General features: G+C 38.8%; 1 long non-coding RNA gene across 1 annotated transcript in view; it reads right to left on the bottom strand.

Moving 5' to 3' along the window:
• LOC108448088 overlaps positions 1 to 5,817 on the bottom strand; it is an 11,442-nt gene extending 5,625 nt beyond the window's left edge. The window contains exon 1 of the long non-coding RNA XR_001863875.1: positions 5,553 to 5,817. This is a non-coding gene — a long non-coding RNA (uncharacterized LOC108448088). The remainder of the gene's footprint in view (positions 1 to 5,552) is intronic.
• Between the last annotated feature and the right edge of the window lie 626 nt (positions 5,818 to 6,443).

The following is a 6,443-nucleotide window of genomic DNA, read 5'->3' on the forward strand; positions in this document are numbered from 1 at the left end:
CTACAAATTGGTAATTAGAATTTGGGTTTTGGTGCACACTGAGAAAAAATAAAGTTAAAACAAAGCCAGTCATCAATAAAAATTCTTCAACAAAATGAGTGCTGATTCTTCTGTAAGCAGTGCCACACAGATACATCCATAAATAATCCCAGAGTGCCACTGTGACAGTCGAGTCTGGCCAACAGCACAACACAGATCACGCGATTTTCAGGACTGAATTATTTCTGTTTGGACAAGAGTGTCCTCTGTGGAAGAATGATCATTTTTAATGCCACAGTTTTCAAGAATGAAGAATCCATCACAATTCAGTAGACATTCTTCCATGCCTAACTATATTCATAGTTTAAAATGTGCTTCACATTTTTGGAATTGTCTCTCAGGAATGATATTTGAAATGTTCAAGTTACTAGATGGCTTCGAGAAAAAAAAATCAAATATTCTTTTTGCAGAACAGAATATATTGCTTTCCTAGAATACTCATAATTTGTTATTTTAGGGTTTTCAGTGTTTCAAAAATACAACTCTCAAACTGACACATCTGTCTGACCTTCAGTGTGGTTGTGGTGTATTATGGAGGCCCATAGGGCCTTTGCTTTTCCTTTAGACTTTGCGCCACTTGGAACTGATAACAACATATGGATGCTGGCTAGCACTCCCCTGAAAGAACCTGGAGTGATGGGAATGTTTACCTCACCAGACAGGCTTCCTGTAAAAGCTACTTCTTCTTCTTGCAATAAGGCACCTACCCTTGTTTGACCCTGCATTTGATGTCAGGATAATATCTTGCTAAGGATGACACGAGCTCAGTGTAATTTTTCTTCACTAGAAGCTCAGAGACAGTCAAAGGAGGAGATGGCTTCAGAGGAGGCAAGATCCAATTTAATTGTAAATATCTATAAGATTAGTGTGAGATAAATTGGTTTATGACCTATGATTAAAAAAGAGCTAAGATTTCAATTCTAGTGCGGTCCTTGGTCCTACTGTGTGGCACAGACACACACTTGTGGGCTCCTTATGTATGTGGTAAGTCAATGAAACAGCACAACAGCAGCCCTATCCACCTATTTCCTAAGTATATTTGTGTATCTTACACCACATACTCTGTACGAGTATACTGAATGCAGTCAATGTCAATAATTTTGTAGACTGAAAAATGGCAGTCAACTACTACTTGCATGCACTTGTGTATTTCAGATTTTTTAAAAGGTAACGTTTTTTCATGTTTTCTTTTCCATACTAAGGGAAAAAATCCCACGTTTTTTCCATTGCAAGGCTTTTTCTTCCAGTTTAATGCTTGCGTCTTTCAAAGCCCCTTTAAAAGGAAATTTTGGCATGTCATGAAAACAAAGTCAAAAATGAAGTTTTTGCAAAAATTTAAAATAAGTAAAGTTTAGCTCCTCTGTGGCAACACTAAGTAGCTTTTGCAAAACGATTGCACTGAATAGGCTTACCTTTTCCAACACCTTCTAATATTAAAAAAATTGACCCATGCCAGTGATTCCAACCCCAGGGTATTGACAACACATTATTTCTAACAGATAAGAGAACTAACTGATTGTTGCTGAGCTCTTGCTGAGCTCTGACGAAAGGACCTTGTGAGAAAGTATCTCCAGCTCAAGAGTAACCGAGTGCTGAGATTTTTGCCTGGGGAGACCAGGAGGCTAATGTCACACAGGATCCAGAGCAATTCAATTAATTTAAGCAAAATGACAACTGAAGCTTCTCTAAAACTTTGCCTTTGTCAGCTCAAGGGCTGCAGACAAGATGCAGTCACTGTGCTCTTCTTTACAGAAGAGAAAATATTGTTATCTCCTATACAAAGTACTAATAAATGTTTGGAAACCTTTCAGATAGGAGTTAGGAACACTTGCAAGTAGAATTCAGTGTAAATCAGACAGATGCCTTTCCTCTGCCACCTCCCACTGTCATTGACAGTGACAATGAAACCATCCAGCAGATGCTGTATTGCTTTAAACCCTCAGAGCTAAAATGCTGTGCCGTGTACTTACAACATTTTAACATCACTGACATAATTTTTATAGCTCTTCATGGCACAGTGCACATCCACATGGCCACGAGTCAGACCCAAATCTCGCAGCTGTATTTGCCCACTGTCATCCTTTATGTAAAGTGAGTGAAAATGTCAGCAAATGGGAGAGTGGTGGCTACAGGTGACTACAAATAGCCCCAGATCAGTCCAAAACTTGTGCACTAGGAGGATTCACCAAGCATGTTAAAGGCATGGTTCTAAGAGAAAATACTATATATTCTCAACAATATTCCCAAGTGGACTTAATTAACATCTCAAGATGCTAACTATATTGAAACGCAGCACTGCTCAAATCATGTCTCATTTTCTGAAGCATCCTCTGACACACTCCCATAGTCCTTAGGTATACTTCAAAGCTCCTTGTACAGGCAGATATCACCAGAAGATCACCCTTAGAGAAAGGAATCCTCCAAAAGATAAAATAGTCACAGTAGAACACAAGACTCAAATTTTATTTCACCTCCTAAGAGACTGATTCTTTTATATATTTTTTTCTTCCCTAAATGAGTTCTTTTCTTTGTATTATGTCTCTTGCTACTATGAAACTTCCTTCCTTCCTTCCTTCCTTCCTTCCTTCCTTCCTTCCTTCCTTCCTATCATAGCCACCTTTGGTATTGATTCAGTTTGGAGGATTTTGTGGTAATGTAGAAAAAGGGTATAATTTTCAAGGTATCAAAGGTTTATCACTATGCTCTGGGGGCCACAGAGTGCTAAAAGGCACAAATGCCTGAGGCAAGGACAGTTTACATGGCACAAAAGACAATTCATAATAAATGATAGCCTGTTTCTAAGGATGAACTCATTTACCTTGGCTGGCTGTTGAGTTTAAAAATAATTATAAAGAAAAAATAAACTGACATACTGTACAGCCAAAATAGAAGTTGAGTAGGGAACAAACCAGCACCATACTGCCTGAAATTCCAACAGTTTCTGAATTGCCTTGAGATTATCTTTTTCTAACATCTTTTTTTTTTTTTCTTTTTGAAGTGAAATCAGTTCTCTTTGACTGAAATTTCTTGTCTTCCCTCATTACTTTTTGCTACTATTGCAACAGCAGGGAAATGTGTTGCTACTAGATATCCATCAAAAAACTGGGCTGAAGACCCTGTGCCAAGAGGGGAATGAGGTATTTCCCTGTCCTGGGAGTGCTGTGCTGGAGCCAGGTATGCAGACAGGAGAAATCAGCACTGCTGACTGATTGGTGAATGGGTAGAGCTAGGACACACAGGCAGAACTGCTGACAGCAAGGGAATGTGGCTAGAAGATCTCTGACTCTGGCAAAAAAAGTGGGCCAGCCTATGGGCCTGTACAAGCCCTGGCACCAGCTCTGTTTTGTCCCCATATTGTGCTCTTTTTCATTGCAAAGGATTTATCTTCCTTTCTAAATAGACTAAATCAAAATCTGAAATAAAGGAATGATCTTAAAGAAAGTGAACCCTCATTTGCTACCTGAAATAAAGATTTAGTAAAACCAACATATTTTTATGAAAGCAAACCAAGCCACTACTAAAAATCTGTAAGGTTGCATGAATAAATAATATTTATATTGATCTGGCCAAAGTCTATATTAGTGCCTCTAAATTGTCAAAAGCCAGTTCATAAATTTTATGTTGAACTTCCCTCTTGCCCTCAGAAGAAGGGCTCCTTCATTAATACCAAGTTCACAGTATCCCTGCTACATTCATTCCTCATTTTCTTTCTGTAACTATCCTGTGAAGACTAACATCAACAGGGTAAAATTGGGAAAGAGGACACCAATCCACAGCTATAAATTTAATTTGTGAGTGGTTAGTCTGCCAAGCACGATAATTTCCTAACACAGAGTTCTTACATTTTACTTAAGCTTCAATTAACAGGACTTTCTTCCTCTGGTGCACATGGAAAATGGATTCTGACATATTTACTGCATAAGTACCTTCATCGCTGAGGCTGGCTCCTCTCAGACCACACCTGTTAGTAGGAGAACCACAGATGTAATTTATTGCTGGTACAAATGAGTGAGCCCACAGATCATTCCCTGGAGGAGTATTTGTATCCCTACTGTTGCCTTTGGAGATGGCAAAGGTTGGTATGGGATATTTCCTTAAACCTTCCAATCTGACCCTGCAAAGTCATATTTAAAGTGGGGATTATTTTCCTGTTCCAGCTGGATAAGACACCACAGTTGTTAGACCAGCAGTTCAGAGATTTCAGGTCACCATGAAGAAGAACATACAACAAACCTCGTTAAAGCCTTAGTGCCTCCTCCTGAAATGCTGATACCTCAGAGATCAAAGATCCTACCAGGATATGGTCTCATGGTTTCAAAGCAGTATGGTTTCCAGTTTGGAAAGCCCCTATTTGTCCACAATCAATTGCTGCGTGTATTTATTTTGTCCCTGCGGTGACACAAGCTCGTCTGTATTTGTCAGACTCTAATGTCAACTCTGGCTTCCATTAGCTATGGAAAGGTTGCTATCACTAATCCTACTAATAACAGCATCTTGCCAGGCCTCAGTTGCTTAATGGACTTGCAAAATGCACACAGCTAGTGATTTCCTTCATTTGCTGTCAAAACTAAGGTCAAAAATAATCTCAGGAGACCCTAAACTTGACCTTTTCAAAACTTTATGCTTGTCAAATTTTACTGCAGAGGATGAATTATCAATGCAAGCAGTAGGAGAGCAGCAGCTCGATGTGCTCAATGCCTTGCACTGATTCAGGTAAATGGACGTTTGCACGTCAGCACAGATCAGAATCAGAAAAGAGGGTGATCCGTCAGTGGTGCTCACAACAGATGTGCCAGCTCCTGTCCAAAACAGACCTTTTACCATTAGCATTGCCCTGAATGCATTCTTCACTTCCCATGTGCAAGAGCAATAAGGCTCACAGTAAAGTAATGCCATCCTTATTGCCTCCCACTCCTCCACAGTTAGCTTTGCTTTTAAAAGACTGCTGCAGGCTCTATTAATTGTGGGAAAGAATCGAGAATTGTGCAGGAAACCTATTTCCCCTCAGGGAAGGAGTGGGCCTTAATTTCATTCCTTAACATTATAAGTTATGGGAGATTTTCTTTTTTTTTTTTTTTATTTTTGAAAGGTTAGAAAATGCTGTGGAGATTAATAACATCACTGTTATTAATTATAACCCACCAAAATACATATTTCTACAATGAGGAGGGAGTATTCTCAGTGGGAGATTATTCTGCTGGAGAAGAGAAATTACTTAGGAAATAGCCATGCCTGGGTCAACTGACAGAAAGCAATTAGAGCTTTTCCCCCACATGTAGGAAACAGGCAACAGTATAATTGACTCATTGTACTTTTTGAAATAAACCAGTAAGAGAATGCACAGAAAACATAACTGTGATAACTTGTGCCAAACTAGAGTCAGATCCTGGGAAACAAAATGACAGCGAAGAAATCCAGCAAGACTGAGGGAGGTATGAAGATCCTGACATCAGTAGCAGATTAGACAGCTAGACTGACAGACCACTTATAAATAATGATGCAAATGTACTTACCATAGCATGTGAACATATTTCACTTTTTGATCCCACCCTCAGGTGTTACATATTCTTTTTACTCTGGGCATGTACATGCACGAGGGAAGCGACAAAGATATTTTATAAATGGTCTACACACGCAATCCATGTCATACAAGCACACCTGCAGTAGAAATAGAATATAATTTCTAAAATGAGTTACATTCTGGATCTAAATAAAAGCTTGTAGATACCTACAGGGAGAGGCTGTAGGGTGCTGAGAATCTTTTTAGAGTTCACAGACAGTCTGGAATCCATAATGCGTATTTTCAGAATATATTCATAGAGCTAGCAAAACAGTGAATGCAAGCTGAGGCATTATGCCATCAGTTTTTGTTGGTAGGCCAGTGGCACCTGCTCTGGAAAGTCAGAAGATGGGTACAGGATTTTATCCAGAAAAGGTGGCAGTCGAACCAGAATTCTTTTGCTTACTACAACCATTTTATGCCCATTCTCAACAAGAAGGAAAAAATAAGGAAAAAAGTAAAGGAAGCAAACACAAGTGTGACTCAGTTTGCAGGCACTGCAGTTTCATCTCAGTGTATCCTTCGTGGTCTGTGGCATTTAATTATGTTTCTAGGTCTTTGATGGTCATTTTTAAAATAATAATACAATTAAATTAAAGTGTATAGTTCTGCTAACTGATCTATGCTTCTTCTGTGCTTTATATTTCCTGCAAAGTTTTCAGGCCACAATAAAAATGCATCTTTTTGTCCCAAGTTGAAATAAGTGACATTAAATATTGTCTGGAACAGGAGACCAGTGATTTTCAATTAACATTAAATAGGAAACTGCTTAATATCAATTGTTATTAAATGGGCAAATTAACATTAAATTAAAGCTAATAGCGCAGGCAAAGTTTTCCATTAA

Source organism: Corvus brachyrhynchos, unplaced genomic scaffold (genome assembly GCF_000691975.1).
Source record: "Corvus brachyrhynchos isolate BGI_N302 unplaced genomic scaffold, ASM69197v1 scaffold27, whole genome shotgun sequence".
Taxonomy (NCBI): Eukaryota; Metazoa; Chordata; class Aves; order Passeriformes; family Corvidae; genus Corvus; species Corvus brachyrhynchos.